This window comes from Scyliorhinus canicula, chromosome 1, assembly GCF_902713615.1.
Source record: "Scyliorhinus canicula chromosome 1, sScyCan1.1, whole genome shotgun sequence".
In the NCBI taxonomy this organism is placed as follows: Eukaryota; Metazoa; Chordata; class Chondrichthyes; order Carcharhiniformes; family Scyliorhinidae; genus Scyliorhinus; species Scyliorhinus canicula.
This window is the reverse complement of record NC_052146.1, coordinates 126,012,218-126,031,773: the sequence shown is the minus strand read 5'-3', so window position 1 is coordinate 126,031,773 and position 19,556 is coordinate 126,012,218. Positions and strand designations below refer to the sequence as shown.

The following is a 19,556-nucleotide window of genomic DNA, read 5'->3' as shown; positions in this document are numbered from 1 at the left end:
TACCGAGATGGGTCAGTGTGAATCGCATTCAGTCAGGTTTTTGGCTTTCTTAGGTATTAGCGAGATTGAGGCTTGTGCGAGCGTAGGTGGTAATGTGCCCCTCGCCAGAGAGTCTGTGAAAATCTCCTGCAGGTGCGGGGCCAGTACTGTCGTGAATGTTTTGTCGAAGTTTGCCAGGAACCCGTCTGGTCCCGGCGCTTTCCCCGCCTGCATGGAGCTTATACTCTCCATGATCTCTCTCAGTTCTAGCGGTGCTCCCAGGCCCCATTTTCTGTCCTCCCCCACAACTGGCATGTCCAATCCATCGGAGAACTGTTTCATTCCGAGTCCCCTGTTGGGGCTCTGAGGTGTACAGTCCCTGGTAAAAGTCCTGTGGGCAGCATGGTAGCACAGTGGTTAGCATAATTGCTTCACAGCTCCAGAGTCCCTTGTTCGATTCACAGTTTGGGTCACTGTCTGTGCGGAGTCTGCACGTTCTCCCCGTGTTTGCGTGGGTTTCCTCCAGGTGCTCCGGTTTCCTCCCACAGTCCAAAGGTGTGCTGGTTAGGTGGATTGGCCATGCTAAATTGCCCTTAGTGCCCAAAAAAAGGTTAGGTGGGGTTACAGGGATAGGGTGAAGGTGTGGAAATAGGGTGGAGGTATGTCCTCAGGTAGGGTGCTCTTTCCGAGGACCAGTGCAGACTCGATGGGCCGAATGGCCTCCTTCTGCACTGTAAATTCTATTGCTCCTTGAAGGTTTTGTTAATCTTGCCTGGATCTGATTCTAGCGTGCCTCTCTTGTCCCTAATTTGCGCGATCTCTCTGCTGTCTGTCTGCTTTATCAGCTGGTGCGCCAACAGGCGATTCTGTCCCCGTGTCCATTGTCCCCTGTGCCTGGTGGGGTTGGTGCACTGCTTTCCTTGTGGAGAACAGGTCAAAGTCCATTTGTGCCGTTTTCCTCTCCACCAAGAGTTCTACGGGACCTCAGCAGCGCCGGCCCTAGGGTTGCTGGCGCCCCGGGCAAGCTGAACTTCAGCGCCCTTCGGGGGGGGGGGGGGGGGCCGGGGCGAGGGGCGGGGCCGAGGGGGCGGACGGAGGGGGGACGGAGGGGGGGCGGCCGGAGGGGGGGGCGGGAGGAGGGGGGGGGGCGGCCGGGAGGGGGCGGCCGGGAGGGGGGGGGGGCGGGAGGGGGGGCGGAGGGGGCCGCCCTGGGGAGGGCGGCCACCGCGCATGCGCTGGTTGGCACCGGCCCAACTGCGCATGTGCGGGACCCGAGTCTCTGGCGCCCCCTAGCACATGGCGCCCCGGTTCGCCACGGCGCCGAGGACTCGGGTTCGATCGTGGCCCCGGGTCACTGACCCTGTGGAGTTTGCACACTCTCCCCATGTCTGTGTGGGTCTCACCCCCACAACCCAAAGATGTGCAAGGTAGGTGGATTGGCCATGCTAAAATTGCCCCTTAATTAAAAAAAAGAAAAGCTGAATCTGTCGTGTTACCACCAATGTCTCTCAAGGCTTAAATACTCTTCCTGCACATTCCACCCAGATGTCTAGATATTGTGGGTGTGATCCAACGGCCACGCTGTGCCCGAAAAGCATCTCGCTGTGGTACATTGCGCCGTTCAAAGCTGGGAGACCCCGCTCCCGGGATCTACCCGGTTCGCAATGCCTCGTGAGATTTAATGTGATCTCGCCCGAGTTGCCGGTACCTTGGGCCGGCCCTGGACCTCAGAGTATTTACGGTCTACCTCCAGGATGGAGTCGACCAGCTGCTACCTAGCCACTCCCTCCTCTCTTTCCCTTTGCGTTTTAAATGCGATAATTTCCCCTCTAATCGCGAACTTTAGTACCTCCCAGAAGGTGGAGGGTGAGACCTCCCCATTTTGGTTGTTTGTCGTATTCTCCACTATGGCCTGTGATACCTTCTCGCTGACAGCCTTGTCGGCCAATAGGATGGTGTCCAAACACCATGTGGGGCTTTGGGTGCTGCCTGTTTCTACCCTGACATCCATATAATGTGGAGCGTGGTCAGAGATTATGATTGCGGAGTAATCCGCCTTGACCAGCCCTGGGAGCACCAATTTTCCAACCACAAAGAAGTCAATCCTCGAGTATACGTTGTGGACTGGGGAGAAGAAGGAGAACTCCTTTTCCTCTGGGTGGGTGAACCTCCAAGGGTCCACTGCCCCCATTTGTCCCATGAAGCGACTGAGTTCCTTCGCCATGTTTGATGTCTTCCCCGTTCTGGGGTTCGACCTGTCTGTCCGTGGGTCCTGTACACCGTTAAAGTCCCCCCCCCCCCCCCCCGATCAGTCAGTGCGTCACTATGTCGGGGTTTTCGCATGGTCCTTTTTTGCGTCATCCCAGTTGGGAGCATACACTTTGACAAGTACCACCGGTGCCCCATCCTGGGCACCGCTGACCATGACGTACCGTTTCCCCCCGGGTCCATAACCGTTTTTGGCGCCTTAAACATCATCCTCCAATTTAACAGAATTACTACTCCCCCCTGGCCCTCTTCCCTTAGCAGAATGGTAGGTCTGACCCACCCAGCCCTTCCTTACCCACTGTCGGACCTGTTCTCAAAGGTGTGTCTCTTGGAGGAAGACTATGCCGGCTCTCATGTTTCTTCGGTGGGTTAAAAGTCTGGATCTTTTCACTGGGCCGTTAAGTCCCCTGACATTCCAGATGTCGGGGCAGCAGGGTAGCATGGTGGTTAGCATAAATGCTTCACAGCTCCAGGGTCCCAGGTTTGATTCCCGGCTGGGTCACTGTCTGTGTGGAGACTGCACGTCCTCCCCCTGTGTGCGTGGGTTTCCTCCGGGTGCTCCGGTTTCCTCCCACAGTCCAAAGATGCGCGGGTTAGGTGGATTGGCCATGCTAAATTGCCCGTAGTGTCCTAATAAAAGTAAGGTTAAGGGGGGGTTGTTGGGTTACGGGTATAGGGTGGATTCGTGGGTTTGAATAGGGTGATCATGGCTCGGCACAACATTGAGGGCCGAAGGGCCTGTTCTGTGCTGTACTGTTCTATGTTCTATGTTCTATGACTATCCTGGTGGGGGTGGAGGGGATGACTATCCTGGTTGGGGGGGGGGGGGGGGGGGACCCTGCGTCCGGGACCCTGCCAGACGCGACCCCTGAAACGTAAACTGCGCCCTGGACCCCGCTAGCGCCCTGGACCCCGCCAGACGCAACCACCTACCTTCCACAAGGGCTGACGTCACCCATCGGAACCCGGGATCATCCAGCAGCAGCCGCCGACCGAGGAAGCGAGGGAAACACAGCGGTCTGCAGGTTAGACTGAAGCAACTCGATTTCAAGACCCCTCTCCCCAGCATACTCCTGGCAAACGTCCAAGCGATTGAAAACAAGCTGGATGAACTTAACGCTAGACTTACCTCTCAGAGGGAAGTAAGAGACTGCTGTGTGCTCCGTTTCACAGAGACATGGCTCACCCCCACCTCACCGGACTGTGCCATACAACCTGAAGGCTTCTCTATTCCCCGGGCGGACCGCACGGCATCTTCAGGCAAAGCGAAGGTTGGAGGGGTTTGCCTCCTCATCAACTCCCCCTGGTGCTTGGAGGTGGTGACCCTGGCGTCCTACTGCTCCCAGACCTGGAATACTTGACCGTAAAGTGCCGCCCATACTATCTTCCACGTGAGTTCACTTCAGCCATTATCACAGCGGTCTACATCCCTCCCCAGGCAGAAGTGAGGAAGGCGCTGAATGAACTGTACACAGTCATAAACAACTATGAAACAGAACACCCGGAGGCCTTGTTCATCGTGACCGGAGACTTCAACAAAGCCAACCTCAAGAGTGTACTTCCAAAATTCCACCAGCACATCTCCTGTCCCACCAGGGGCGACAACACTTTTGACCACTGCTACTCAAAAATAAAGGGCGCCTACCGTTCCATCCCCCGACCGCATTTTGGGAAATCAGACCATAAGACTGTGCTCCTTCTCCCGGCTTTTCAAGCGGGAGAATCCAGCTAAGAAGGTTGTGCAGTGCTGGTCCAAGGAGACAGAAGAGCTCTTACGTGACTGCTTAGAGACAGTGGACTGGTCCATATTTAAGAACTCAGCGACTAACTTAAATGAGTATGCCACCACCGTCACAGACTTCATCAGCAAATGTGTGGACGACTGCATGCCGAAGAAAGCAGTACGTACGTTCCCCAACCGGAAACTATGGCTCAACCGCGAGATTGACTCCCTACTGAAGGACAGATCCGAGGCGTTCAAGGCAGACGACCCTGTCATATACAAGATATCAGGTACGACCTCCGCAAAGCCATCCGAGATGCCAAGAGAGAATATCAAACTAAGCTAGAGTCACAGACAGACTCTCGGCGGTTGTGGCAAGGACTAAACAACATAACGGGCTACAAAGCGAAGCCGAGCAGTATCTCTGGCAGCAGCGCACCCCTCCCCGATGAACTTAATGCATTCTATGCTCGGTTTGAGCAGGTAACCAACAATCCGCTGTTGAGTGCCCCAGCAGACTATAATTTATCCATACCCACCATCACAGTTTCCGAAGTCAGATCGGCCTTCCTGAAAGTGAACCCACGGAAGGCGATGGGCCCGGACGGGATCCCTGGTCGTGCACTCAGAGCCTGAGCAGACCAGCTGGCAGAGGTATTCACAGACATATTTAACCTATCCCTACTCCACTCCGAGGTCCCCACCTGCTTCAAGAAGACCACCATCATACCGGTACCAAAGAAGAACCAGGCAACATGCCTCAATGACTACCGCCCGGTGGCCCTGACGTCAGTTGTAATGAAGTGCTTCAAGAGGCTGATCATGAAGCGCATCACCTCCATACTCCTGGAACGCTTTGACCCACTTCAATTCGCATACTGTCGCAACCGGTCCACATCAGACGCCATTTCCCTGGCCCTACACATCCCTAGAGCATCTCGAAAACAAGGACTCCTACATCAGACTCCTATTTATTGACTACAGCTCCGCCTTCAACACCATAATCCCAGCCAAACTCATATCAAAGCTCCAAAACTTAGGACTTGGCTCTCCACTCTGCAACTGGATCCTTGACTTTCTGACCAACAGACCATAATCAGTAAGAATGAACACCAACACCTCCTCCACAATAGTCCTCAATACCGGTGCCCCACAAGGCTGCGTACTTAGCCCCCTACTCTACTCCCTGTACACACACGACTGCGTGGCAAAACTTGGTTCCAACTCCATCTACAAGTTTGCTGACGATACGACCATAGTGGGCCGGATCTCGAATAACGACGAGTCAGAAGGAGATAGAGAACCTAATGGAGTGGTGTAACGACAACAATCTCTCCCTCAATGTCAGCAAAACTAAAGAGCTGGTCATCGACTTCAAGAAGCAAAGTACTGTACACACCCCTGTCAGCATCAACGGGGCCGAGGTGGAGATGTTTAGCAGTTTCAAATTCCTAGGGGTGCACATCACCAAAAATCTGTCCTGGTCCACTCACGTCGACGTTATCACCAAGAAAGCACAATACTTCCTCAGGAAACTAAGGAAATTTGGCATGTCCACATTAACCCTTACCAACTTTTACAGATGCACTATAGAAAGCATCCTATCGGGCTGCATCACAGCCTGGTATGGCAACTGCTCGGCCCAGGACCGCAAGGAACTTCAGAGAGTCGTGAATACCGCCCAGTCCATCACACAAACCTGCCTCCCATCCATTGATTCCATCTACACCTCCCGCTGCCGGGGGAAAGCGGGCAGCATAATCAAGGATCCCTCCCACCCGGCTTACTCACTTTTCCAACTTCTTCCATCGGGCAAGAGATACAGGAGTCTGAGAACACACGTTGGTTAGTGAGGAAAGTGAATCGCCTGCCGGCCAGGTAATGCCTCCAATGTTGCACGGCTTCTGCAATGGCATGGGCTTCCTTTTCGATGGAGGAGTGTCAGATTTCAGAGGCCTGGAGGATAAGGGAGACGAAAGCCACGGGCCTGCCCGCCTGGTTGAGGGTAGCAGCCAGTGCAAAGTCAGACGCATCGCTCTCCACCTGGAACGGGATGGACTCATCTACTGCGTACATTGCGGCTTTGGCAATATCTGCCTTGATGCGGTTGAAGGCCAGGCGGGCCTTGTCCGCATAATTGGGGACCCACTGGGCATAATAGGAGAAGAACCCCAGGCATCTCTTCAGGGCCTTGGGGCAATGGGGGGGGAAGTTCCAGGAGGCGCAAACGGTCGGGGTCCCGAGGACCCCATTTTCCACCACGTAGCCAAGGATGGCTAGGCGGGTTGTGTGGAAAACGCATTTCTCCTTATTATACGTGAGGTTAAGGAGCTTAGCCGTGTGGAGGAAATGTCGGAGGTTAGCAGAGCAACGCCTTACCATATATGGGTGGATGAAGCTGTCAGTGCTCCTGGAGTCGAAGAGGCAGGTCGTCTCGTGCCCGTTGATCGGTACGGCTATCATGGATTTAGTGAGGTGATGAGGTCGAGACTGGTCGAGGGTGATGGAGGCGAGCTTCGGAAGGTGGATGGGCTGGTCAAGAGTAGCGGAGGCCAGCGTATGACTGGGTGGTGTCCGGGAGGTGGCGGGGTGTTTCCAAGATGACGGTCCCCACGTGTCACACGTGGCGGGTGGTGTCAAGGATGGCAGCCCCCATGGGTGCACGTGACGGGTGGCGTCGAAGATGGCGGCCCCCACGAGTTTTACGTGGCGGATGACGTGGCAGATGGGGGCAGTCCCGACAGGCAATACGCAGCGCTGCTGCTGCTGGGTCTGGAAACTTTAGGAACAGGTCGGGCCTGGCAGACTTTGGCGAAGTGGCCCTTCTTTCCTCACCTGTTGCAGATCGCGCTCCATGCTGTGCAGCATTGTCTGGGGTGCTTACCCTGGCCACAGAAGTAGCATCTCGGGCCTCCGGAGTTGGCGGATTGATGTGCGGCACAGGCCTGCGGCGCTGACGGCGGCGCCCACGGCGTCCACGAGGGTTCCGCGTGGTCGGAGGTGAAGGCATCAATGTTATGGAAGGCCACTTCCAGCACTGTCTCATGTAGGCCGAGTGTACCCCTTTCTACCAGGCGCTGGCGGATGTAGTTAGACTTTATGCCAGCAGCATAGGCATCCCTGATCAGCAGCTCCATGTGCTGGACAGCCAATATTGCCTGACAACTACAGCTCTGGCCGAGTACCCGCAAGGTGTGCAGGAATTCGGCCTGCAATTCTCTGGGGCGTTGAAGCCTCGTGGCAAGGAGATGCCTAGCGTACACCTCATTTACTGCCTTTACACACTGCCCCTTCAGCAGCGTTATTGCCTCCGCGTACGAGGCAGCGTCCCTGATAAGGAGGAAAACCTGGGGGCTTACTCAGGCGTTGAGGACTTAAAGCTTATGAATGTCGGCAACGGCAACGGCAGATTCGAGGTAAGCTTCGAAGCAGCTTAGCCAGTGCTCGAATGTCGCAGTGGCGTCAGCTGCTTGGGGGTCCAGTTCCAGGCGATCAGGCTTGAGTGATGCATCCATCTTAAGTGTTTAGCTTATTAAATTGATGTGCCATCAATTATAACAAAGACGAGTTGTGGAACAAAACTGTGGCTTTAATAAGCTAAACGAGAACCTGCTGGCAATTGATCCCGAACTGGGGCAGGGCCAGAGGTCGGCCACCTTTATACAGAGCTTGAGGGGAGGAGCCACAGGCGGAGCCAGCAGCAGAGACAACAAACAATATATACAATACAGTAACAGTGGTTTACCACAATATATATAATATAGTAACAGTGGTTTACCACAATATATATAATACAGTAACAGTGGTCACCGCACCTTCCCACCAGGTTGCCCAGCATTTGGGCCATGTAGTTTGTGGGGTCTCTGCCTTTGGTTCCTTCTGGCAGGCCCATGATCCGCAGGTTCTGCCTCCCCGACCGATATTCCTAGTCCTCGACCTTTCCGCTCAGGTTACCCTGCGTCGCTATCAGTCTCGCCACCTCCTTTTCCAGTGCCATGATTAGGTCACTTTGGTCGCTTGGGGCTCTTTCAAGATCTTTGATGGTGGCTCCCTGGGCCTCCAGTTTCTTTTCGACTCTGCTCAGAGCAATCTGTATTTGCAGCAGGATTTCAGCTACCGCATCTTTCATCGTGGCATGTATGTCCGTTTTTAGTTCTTTACAGTACTCTTTCAGTGCTTCTGAGAGGGATGCCACCACCCAGTTCTTTTTTTTTGTACTTGGCTGTTCCGGCCTTTTCGCTCAGGCGAGACTTGCGCTCCGCTGCCTCGTGCGCTAGTCCGCTCTGCCGATTGCTTCTGCTCCAGTCCCCCTCAACGTCTGGTGCCCATGCAGCACCTGGCCTAGCCTTTTCCTGTCATTTTATTTCTTCTTCTGTCATCTCTCGTGTTCTTCACGTTCGGGGAACAGATCGGTGGGAGTTTTGGCAAGTTTTTTTTAAATCGGGTGATCGTTTCAGATTCTGTGGGTACTATAGTCCCTGTTCACACATGACTGCGTGGAAACATTTGGTTCCAACTCCATCTATAAGTTTGCTGACGATTCGACCATAGTGGGCCGGATCTTAAATAGCCAAGAGTCAGAATACAGGAGGGAGATTGTGAACCTAGTGGAGTGGTGCAGCGACAACAATCTATCCCTCAATGCCAGCGAAACTAAAGAGCTGGTCATTGACTTCAGAAAGCAAAGTACAGTACACACTCCTGTCAGCATCAATGGGGCCAAGTTGGAGATGGTTGACAGCTTCAAATTCCTAGGAGTACACATCTTCAAAAATCTGTCCTGGTCCACCCACGTCGACGCTACCACCAAGAAAGCACAACAGCGCCTTTACTTCCTCAGGAAACTAAGGAAATTCGGCATGTCCACAGTAACTCTTACCAACTTTTATAGATGCACCATAGGAAGCACCCTATCTGGCTGCAACACAGCCTGGTATGGCAACTGCTCGGCCCAGGACCGCAAGGAACTTCAGAGAGTCGTGAACAACGCCCAGTCCATCACACGAACCTGCCTCCCATCCATTGACTCCATCTACACCTCCCGCTGCCTGGGGAAAGTGGACAGCATAATCAAAGATCCCTCCAACCCTGCTTACTTACTCTTCGAACTTCTCCCATCGGGCAGGAGATACAAACGTCTGAGAACACGCACGAACAGATTCAAAAACAGCTTCTTCCCCACTGTTACCAGACTCCAAAACAACCCTCTTATGGACTGACCTCATTAACACTACACCCTTGTATGCTTCATCCGATGCCGGTGCTTATGTAGTTACATTGTATACCTTGTGTTGCCCTATTATGTATTTTCTTTTATTTCCTTTTCTTTTCATGTACTTAATGATCTGTTGAGCTGCTGGCAGAAAAATACTTTTCACTGTACCTCGGTACACGTGACAATAAACAAATCCGTCCATCCAAAAAAAGAAAAAAAAGGGACCCCAGGGAGAGAGTTAAAAAAGGGAGAAAGAAAAAAAAGAGAACACCACCCCAAAAAAAAGAAAAGGAGAAGAGAACCGAGAAAACAAAACCCCACTAAAAAAAATTTAAACCATGGGCGCGATTCTCCGCTCCCCGCGCCGGGTGGGAGAATCGCGGGAGGGGCGGGTGACTAATTTCACTTCCCCCTGGCGCCCCCCCGCGATTCTCCCAACCCCCGCTCGGAAGAATCGCCGCTCGCCGTTCTTCACCCGGATGGGCCGAGCGGCCTGCCATTCGTGACCGGTCCACGATGGCGGCAACCACACATTGTCGCTGCCGTCGTGAACATGGGCGCCAAAGGCCCATTTGAAGCTTGTGGGGGGCAGAGAGGGGAGTGAGCACCACGGCCGTGCTCGGGAGAGGACTGGCCGGCGATCGGTGCCCACCGATCGTCGGGCCGGCGTCTCAAAGCGACACACTCTTTCCCATCCGCCGCCCCGCAAGATCAAGCCGCCACGTCTTGCGGGCAGCGGAGGGGAAGAAGGCCACTGCGCATGCGCGGGTTTGAGCCATCAGCCTTCGTGACGTCAGCCGCGCATGCGCGGGTTGGAGCCGGCCAACCTGCGCATGCGTGGCTGACGTCACATAGGCGTCAAGGCCCGGCGGCCGAAAATAACGGAGCGCCGCTCCTATCCCCCCGGGTGGGGGTGAAGACGGTAAGAGGAGCGGCCTCCGAGGCCGTCGGGAAACTCGGCCGAGTTCACGACGGCCTTCACGACTTTTCCCGGGAGCGGAGAATTCTGCCCCATGTGTTTAGAGATAATGAAAAAAAATCACAAGGAGAAAAGAAAACAGAGTTCTGCTTCGATCAGGCTGATAAGCCCGAAGTGCCGGTACCTGCGCGGGTGACCACCCACGTTGCGGTCGTCACTCACCCCAACCCCCGGGAGAGTGAGAAAAGCAACAAAATACCCTGAGAAATAGATAAAGAGACCCACGAGGCAAAAAACAACGAAAACGGAAAGAGAAAAAAAGACCGGAGAAAGACCCCTCGAGAGAGCAAGAGAGAGACAGAGAAAAAGACCCAGGAGAGGAAACAACAAAAGGAAATAACACCTCCAAGAAGACGGGGCCGGGATTCTCCGACCCCCTGTCGGGTCGGAGAATCGCCGGGGGGCGGCGCGAATCCCTCCCCCACCGGCAGCCGAATTCTCCGGCGCCGGAGATTTGGCAGGGGTGGGAATCGCGCCGTGCCGGTCGGGGGCCGTTGGCAGCAGACCCCCGGCGATTCCCCGGCCCGCAATGGGCTGAGTGGCCACCCGTATGTTACAACAGGTATTTACCGGCGGGACCTAGCCCCGTGGGCAGCCTCCAGGGTCCTCGGAGGGACGTGGGGGGATCTGGCCCCGGGGGGGTGCCCCCATCGGAGCCCACCGATCTGCAGGCAGGCCTGTGCCGTCGGGGCACTCTATTCCTCCGCTCCGGCCGGCGTAACAGTCCGCGATGGCCGGCGCGGAGATGAACCGCCCCCTGCACATGTGCTGGGATGACTCCAGCACACACTGGCGCTCCCGCGCACGCACCAACTCGAGCCGGCCGCGGAGGCCCTTCGGCGCCAATTGGTGTGGCGCCAAGCCCCTTCCGCGCCAGCCGGCGCGGCGCAAACCACTCCAGCGCCGGCCTAGCCCCTGAAGGTGCGGAGTATTCTGCACCTTCCAGGCGGCCCGATGTCGGAATTGTTCATGACACACCTCAGCGCCGGGAGTACCACCCCCCCCCGCCCCGGCCGGGTAGGGGATAACCCCGCCCGGGGTTTTCCTTTGATCAGCACGGACTGCCGGCACCGGTGCGGGAGCCACCCACGAAGCTGACACTGTGTCTTCTCTTCACGTGTCTCTAATCATGACTATTTGTGGACAGATATGTGCCCCAACCCCATCAAATATAAAATCCCATGCCTTTAGTACACTTAAACCTTTCAATATTTTTTTGAATACACCTCTACTCAAAATAACCTTTTTGTACTTTAAGTCTCCCCGCCCCTACCTGGGCTTAGATTAGAACTGATTTGAATTGTCAGCTCTCTTGGGGCTGCCAGTTTTTTGGTTAGCTGTTTGATTTTCTGCCATGCAGGTGGGCTGTCCCATAATGATTGCTTTACCTTATTGAGCAATCCTTGAATTAAGTGGCAATCTCTGACAGCACATATCTGTAATGCAGAGAAGGTATTTAATTCCTGCACTTTATGTGATAAATAAAATAAAACATGAAGCATCTTCATCATATTTATCATTTCTAACTAACCAAGCATACTATTCAGAATAATGACTCGCAAGACATCTGGGAAGGTACGCAGCAAAACTTAGTATATACACCTTGAATGTACATTACCTAAACTGTCATAAAAATAGGCAATCGGATCAGCTGAAATGGATTCCTAAATTAGGATATGCACAGAATGGAAAAGAACTAGATTTCTTGTTTACAGCTTGGGCCGTACCTTCATGTACTTCTCACAGTATGACATCTGCTTTCCTTCAGTTCCATATCCTGGAGTTTCATGCAGTTAAAGGTACTCAACTTACTGCTATGTCAAAAGAAAACATGAACAAAATTAACATTTTAAAGTCACAGAACAAGTCATTTGTTTTGTTTATGTTGGTCATTTTACTCAACCTATTATTATTTCTTCTGTCCATTTGTCCAGACTTAATTTCAGATCAGATGGGAGAGGAATCAGATATTCAGCAGGAATAGCTAAGACCATGGTAGCACTGCCTCCCCATGTTAAAAGACTTCATTTGCAAGCTCTTGACATGGGCCCTGTGGCATATGTGCTCCTTGCCTAGAGGGACTGCCAAAAAGGGAGAGAGTGAAGACCAGAGCACATGAAACGCCCTTCAACCCATCTGGATCATTCCTCCATAATCCAGATCTTTGGATGAAAAAGTTCTAACCAGCTACTTTCAATCTCATATTTTGGGATATAAAAACAGAAAATATTGGAAATACTCAGCAGGTCAGGTAGCATCTGTGGAAAGGGCCAGTGACTTAAAACATTAGCCAGGATTTTATGGCCCACCCCATTCCGGTGGGGATATCAGGGCCGGGATCCTCCCTTCTGGGGACTAAGTCCCCACAGCGGCGGGAAAACCATCAACGGCCCCCAAGGTGAGGAATTCTCACCTTTTTAGGGGGCTAGGTTGACGCCGGACGGGTTGGCGGCGCTCCAACCGGAGCCGAAGGGATGGCATGAATCCGCGCATGCACGGACTGGCCGGCGTATTTTTGCGAATGCGTGGGGGTTCTCTTCTCTGCCCCGGCCCCCGGGCAATATGGCGGAGCCCTAGAGGGTCCGGCACGGAAGGAAGACGTGCCCCCACGGAACAACCCGGCCAACAGATCGGTGGGCCCCGATTGCGGGCCAGGCCACCGTGCCCCCCCCCCCCCAGGGTCATATCCCTGCGCCCCCCCCCCCCAAGGATCGGCCACGCATACTTACCTGCCAGGTCCCGCCGGTATGTGAGTTGAGTGATTCACGCCGGCGGGACTGGCCAAAAATGAACAGCCGCTCGGCCCATCGGGGCCCGGAGAATCGGCAGATGGGCCGCTGTCAACAGCCCCCGACTGGCGGCGATCCCGCCCCCACCCAAAAACGGCGCCGGAGAATACGGCAGCCGGCATCGGGGCGGCGGGGCGGGATTCGCACCTCCCACCGGGGATTCTCCGACCCGGTGGGGGGTTGGAGAATCCCGCTCCAGAGTCCTGACAAAGTAAATGGAAATTTAAATGGCTCATCATGCCTTCCAAGGGGAGACACACCGTAATGGGACCATAAAATCCTGTCAATTAATTCTCTCACAGATGCTGCCTGGCCTGCTGAGTATTTCCAGCATTTTCAATTTTTATGGAGATTTCCAACATATGCAGTATTTTGATTTCATATTTTGAAACTTTGCATTTTTGTTCCTGCTGCCCTAACTCCTGCAAAGTTACATTTCTCTTTAGTGTGCTGATAATTAATACTTTTGGTCATTAATCCTAGATATTAACATGGGATTGGCCAATGTGTTTGACCTCTCTAAATCATTCGCAAGAACATCCATCTTTCTAACACTATTAGGAAGTACTATTTCACTATTTCACTTAAAGACCAATTCCCAACTTCATTAATCCCTGCCCATAATATGAGAAGTGTTACTTTATAATCATCCTTTTCTATCAGTTGCCCATCAATGTGTGTATCCTATTTCATATTCCGCTTGAAATCCACAGGGTATAAGCCATTCCTAAAGTAATTTATGTCAGATCTCCCATAATCTTTTATGAAAATCAAAAAAATCCTATAAATCGTACTGCTCTTATCCATTGATAAACATTGACTGAATTTTTAAGAGACAATTTATTGTGAAACAAAGTCTCTACAAACCATTTCAGTTTCTCCTTCCCCTTCATCTATGCTTCTGCTTTATTTTTCTGTTAATGCATTGTAACCATTCTATGATTCTATCACTGAAAACTTCATAATTTCACAATAAGTGAAGAGGACAGAACCAGCAAATATGTTTGATTGTATATATACGCAAGTTATGCCCTTGAACCCTGGAGTTTAAACAAAGAGAGATAGAAGTGTTAAATGTGGAAGTTGTGTCGATACACTGGCATGCCATTCAACGTAATGCCGGGAAATCATTTATCAATATTTGTCAACCTGATCTCTTGAATGGGTTTTAAGTATGTGAGTGATAGCTTTTAAAGCTGTCAGAGAATCCATCAGCAGCTCCTACCCATGGCACTACTTTATCAGGGCCTTACTGTCTGTGAATGCAGCCAAAGATGCCCACCGGGGAATTCTGCAGAAGATTGGTTTAATGGGATTAATTTTGTTCCCTCAGTGGGATTTGCTTCCACTTAGACAATAAGAATTAGAGCTAGTTTCTGGGAAGCTACATGGTGTTTCAGATTCAAAAACACACATTTAAATCTCAGGGAGGTGAGTATGAACAGGCACTAATGGGTAACAAAGGTTTCTTCAATTAGGAGGTTGAGACATGAGAGCAGACAAACTTGGGGGCAATAGAAAGGTGGAATAGTACAGCACGGAAGGAGATCATTTGAACCATTGTGCCCGTGTCTGCTTTTTGAAAGAACTATCCAATTATTCCCACTCCCCTATGTTCTTTGTTCTTAACTCTGCATTTCTTCCTCTTCAGCTATTTATCCAATCATAATCCCCCATTCTTCACATTTTTTAATCCAATCATTTTCATTTATTTTTGTTCCTCCTCCAAATAAAGAGGAAGGTAGAGGTAAAGGTCAGTCGACCCAATTTTGCTTCCCATTAATCAGAATCTCCGGGTAGAGTTATGGTCAAAGATGGATCATTTCAAGATGATTTCACAAAACGTCAGACACAGTACAAAGCTATGCTAATCACAATTTTTTTTTAAATTAATGCACACTTCAGACATCCAGTAGAATACATCATCAGCTGTAACAATGAGAATTTAAGGACTGAAAGAACAAAACTGGAAGGCAATTTAGGCCGCTGTACAACTAGTTCCTGCATGCCTTTGGGCAAACATACTGGAAGCAGGGTGAGCATGGCAGAGGCTACCTAGGCCCATTATTGGGACAGCTGAGGGAGAGATGCCGCCTCCACCGCTATCTTCCCGATGGTTGCCAGGATCCCATGCTAAGGCCACGGCCTGTTCATATGTAAAAGGCAGATCATGCTTGACTGATGTCCATTTTTACTTGATGAAATAACAGTGAAAGAAGATGACAGAAAGGTAGTGGATGTTGGTTATATAAATTTTAAGAACCACAAAAGGCTGGTTAACAAAGCTGACTCATGGAATAGGCGAGTCAGTGTCAGGTTGAATTTTTAAAAATGACTTAAGGGCAGAAAACAGATTCACAGTAAATATCTTTTTTCAGACTGAAAGATAATTGACAGTGGTGTTCCCCAAGGGTCAATGCTGGCTTTCTGTGATATATGTAATTGTTAGATGTTGGAATAACAAGTTAACATTTGAACTTTGTTGATTTTGCCAAACTTGGAGGAGTGATAAACAGTGAGAATGATACTGATCTACTGCAACAGGAAATAGGTAGGCTGGCAGAATGGGCAGACAAGTGGCATGTAGTACAGAGAAATATGAGGTGTTACATTTTGGTCAAAGGAATAGGAAGTGGCAATATATGATTCATGGCATAGTTCCAAAGAGTATGTAGAAACAGAGGGACTTCAGGATCCATGTGCATAGAATCTTGGTGCTGGAAGGACATACTGAATACATAAGGTGGGATTCTCCAGTTCGCCAGCTGCGTTTTCCAGTGTAATGTGCCCCCATTGGCAGCGGGAAGCTCCGTTCCCGCAGCCTGCTAATGGGGTTTCGCATTGTGGCCACCAGGAAACCAGCGAGCGTGGATGTACTGCCAGCGGACCAGAGGATCCTACCGCTGAAGAATTCTGCTGATTTGCTCTACTACTTCATAAATAGAGGTATTGAGTATAAAAGCAGCACAGTTATGGTGAGACATTAATCATTTCAAATAAAATTGGATCGGCACTTTAGGGAAATAAACTTACAGGGTTAGCGAGATAGAATGAGCTTATGGAACTGGCTGGATTGCTTTGCAGAGAACTGGCATGGATTTAGTGGGTCGATTGATCTCTTTCCGTACCATAAGAGGCTGTTTCTTTGTCTTCCTCAAACCTTTTTTTTAAAATTTAGATTAGCCAATTATTTTTTCCAATTAAGGGGCAATTTAGCGTGGCCAATCCACCTACTCTGCACATTTTTGGGTTGTGGGGGCGAAACCCACGCAGACACGGGGAGAACGTGCAAACTCCACACAGACAGTGACCCAGAGCCGGGATCGAACCTGGGACCTCAGCGCCGTGAGGCGGTTGTGCTAACCACTAGGCCACCGTGCTGCCCTTCTTCCTCAAACCTGATAGTTTGTATTCAGTCGCTCCTACGCTGAGTGCGGTGACCAAATCCAGTAACAGACACTTGATCAACAACCTCTCAATCAGATGGCACTAGCCAATCAATGACTCTCATACTTTGAAAGTATGTACATCCAAAAATCCTTAAAGGTGGCATGGCAAATTGATAAGGCAGCAAAGAAGCCACATGTGTTGCTTAAGTTTTGAAATCGAGGAATTGAGCAAAAAAACAGAGATCATGCTAAAACTTTATAAATCGCTGATTAGGCTGCAGCTGGAGTATTGTGGACAATCATAGTTACCGCACTTCAGAAAGTTAGGACTGTTCTCCTTGGAACAGAGGTTAATTTATTGGAGGTTTTCAAGATTATAAAAGGTTCTGGTATCAGAAAGGACAATTTTCTTGGGCCTCAGTGCCCCTGGGTTAGACAACAAAATCAGTCAGTGTTATCTGGCAATCCCAGCTGATGTGTGCACACAGATACCGGATGAAGGCAGGCTCAGGTTTGCCTCTAGTGCTCCCTTATTCAAATGGCCTACCAACACTTAGTACCAAAGTTCATGCTAATTGATAACTGCTTGATCAAGGCACCAGAGGGTTACACCATGGCTGTGGAACTGTACCCTCACAAATATTAGCATTTCAGACGGTAAAATAGGATCAAACTGGTAAAAAAAAAAGAGGCTGTTTCTTTGTCTTTCTCAAACCTGATAGTTTGTATTCAGTCACTCCTAGTGAGTCGGGTGACCAAATCCAGTAACAGACACTTGATCAGCAACCTCTCAATCAGATGACACTAGCCAATCAATGACTCTCAGCCTTCCTCAAAGATGTCAGAAGAACCTGCCAATCAAACACACTATACCATACAGTTGCTTGCTTTCTTGTTCTGTGTCAAGGTCCATGAGACCACATCTGTAGCTATTTTGGAACAAAAGTCAGTTGAGAATTCCATCTCCCATAATTACATTAGCTCAAACAGCCATTTATTAATATTGAATTAGTACGTAATCTTTAACAATGACAAAGATGTTTGTGATGGCATGTATTATAGAGTTATTATTATGAATCTTCTTATTTAAATCCATTGCTGATGTCATCAGTAACTGCTGTGACATCATTAGTTGTTATCTGTATATATTCGTATTTAACTGCCGTTAGTTCTAGACTGATCATAGAATTTACAGTGCAGTAGGAGGCCATTTGGCCCATGGAGTCTGCACCGGCCTTTGGAAAGAGAACCCCACTTAAGCCCCACATCTCCACCGTATCCCCGTAACCCTACTTAACCTTATTGGACACTAAGGGCAATTTAGCATGGCCAATCCACCTAACCTGCACATCTTTGGACTGTGGGAGGAAACCGGAGCACCCGGACGAAACCCACGCAGACATGGGGAGAACGTGCAGACTCCGCACAGACAGTGACCCAAGCCAGGAATCGAACTTGGGACCCTGGTGCTGTGAAGCAACCGTGCTAATCACTGTGCTACCGTTCTGATTCTAATCTGCTACTGTTATTTCGATGTTTAACTGGCTGCTCCTGTTTTTGAGTCCACACTGTATTTTGAACTTTGTTATTTTTATGTATTAAAGAAGACTAACTTTATTTATTAATTTCATTAACATCGCTTTTCAAATACCTTTTTGTGGTCAAGTTACTACAGCATGTAATGGGCTATTAGTCTGTCTTGAGCTGATGGCTTTTCAGTTGCAAAATATTTTGTAAGAGTTTAGATGTTAATTTTATGCAAGCTGTTTCCACCTATACAAAGTAGAATCAATACAATCAAAAGGGTAATATTTTGGCACAGACCCTGCGGCCAGAGATATTAGGGATCAAAATGTATCCTTTTGTTATGACCCCCTAGAGGGACAGAGCTGTATAACATCCACATCCCCTCCTGCACACCTGAGACTGAGCTACTCGGGTAACTAGGGAGTGAAGTGGAGTGGAGTGATTACTGTACTAATGTGGAATAAAGCGAGTTGTACCCTATCAGCCTGGCCTCTCGTGGAGTCTTTACCTTCGTCCACAACACCTTCTAATGGGCAAACGTCCTCCTGGCCCAAAGATGAGCTCCAATACTGTTTCAGTTTAAAAAATCTAAGCAACACTATCCATAAGCTTGAGTTTGTCTTTGTTTACGGCTATCATCATTGTAAAGTGAACTAAGGCAATTCTGTAATGTCATACTTGCTTGAAAACTGTACCTACAGAATGTCAGAATTTTTCTTTCCTGTTAATTTTTCATTTTGCCGTTGTAAACAAAGACACCGCTGCCGTGTGATACTTGAACATTTTATTCAGCAATATCTAAGGGCAAAAAGTACAACAAATATGCCAATCATCCATCTTCTACAATGACAGCCATTGTCCATCATTTCTAGGTTGAAATCAGTGCTGTAATGAACTTCTTGCACTGTTCTTCAGTCACCTCATGAGCTGTGGCCATGCTTGACCCACATACAACGGATCAGATTTTGCTCAGTCTTCAATTCTAGTTGGCCCAGTGGGATGGTAGGAGTTACTCTGTGGGCAGAATTTTATGCATTCCACAGGCAAAGTCAGAGGTTGGGGTAGGGTGAGCATAATAAGATTGCATGGATGGTGGGGCAGGCAAGAGAAACCTGCTCTCTCATCTATTAAGACCACTTTATTGCCACTTAAGGGCCTTTTCCCGCCAAGTCTCAATTTGTAGGCTGGCAAGTGCCAGATAAGGGTGGAAAACCAAAAAGGAAAAATTTGCCCCCAGGGTTTACCTTAAGAATGTTAAGAATGGTCCTGCGACTTAGTTCCAGCAGGAACTATCTCTTCTGGTGCAGCGCTATGCCTGGAAAGCAGTCAGCCAATCAGTTTGGCCTACTATTCTCCAAGACAGGACTTCCTTCCAATGGTGGACAAAAGTCCCACCCACTGCCAATGAACACTCAAATGAGCGTGAAATGGCTGTGGGCTTCTAGTCGGCGGGAACAGGTTACGCACCGACTCTCTGGGTGGAGAGAGCTTGGCTGTGCATCAGGGAGTTCTTTGCAAAAAGAGTCAGATTCTTTATTTCCATTGATGTACTGGTAAAGGTTAAGAATCAGAGCTCTGAAGAAGAGTTATATCGGAGTCAAAATATTAACTCTTGTTTCTCTCGCCACAGATGCTGCCAGACCTGCTGAGTTTTTTCAGTACTTTCTGTTTTTATTTAAATTATGTT

General features: G+C 50.1%; 1 long non-coding RNA gene across 1 annotated transcript in view; it reads right to left on the bottom strand.

The window, feature by feature from the left end:
* LOC119967262 overlaps positions 1–17,210 on the bottom strand; it is a 41,028-nt gene extending 23,818 nt beyond the window's left edge. Inside the window, exons 1-2 of the long non-coding RNA XR_005460955.1 lie at positions 17,058–17,210; positions 11,892–11,978 (exon numbers count right to left, since the gene is read on the bottom strand). This is a non-coding gene — a long non-coding RNA (uncharacterized LOC119967262). The remainder of the gene's footprint in view (positions 1–11,891; positions 11,979–17,057) is intronic.
* Positions 17,211–19,556: the final 2,346 nt, after the last annotated feature.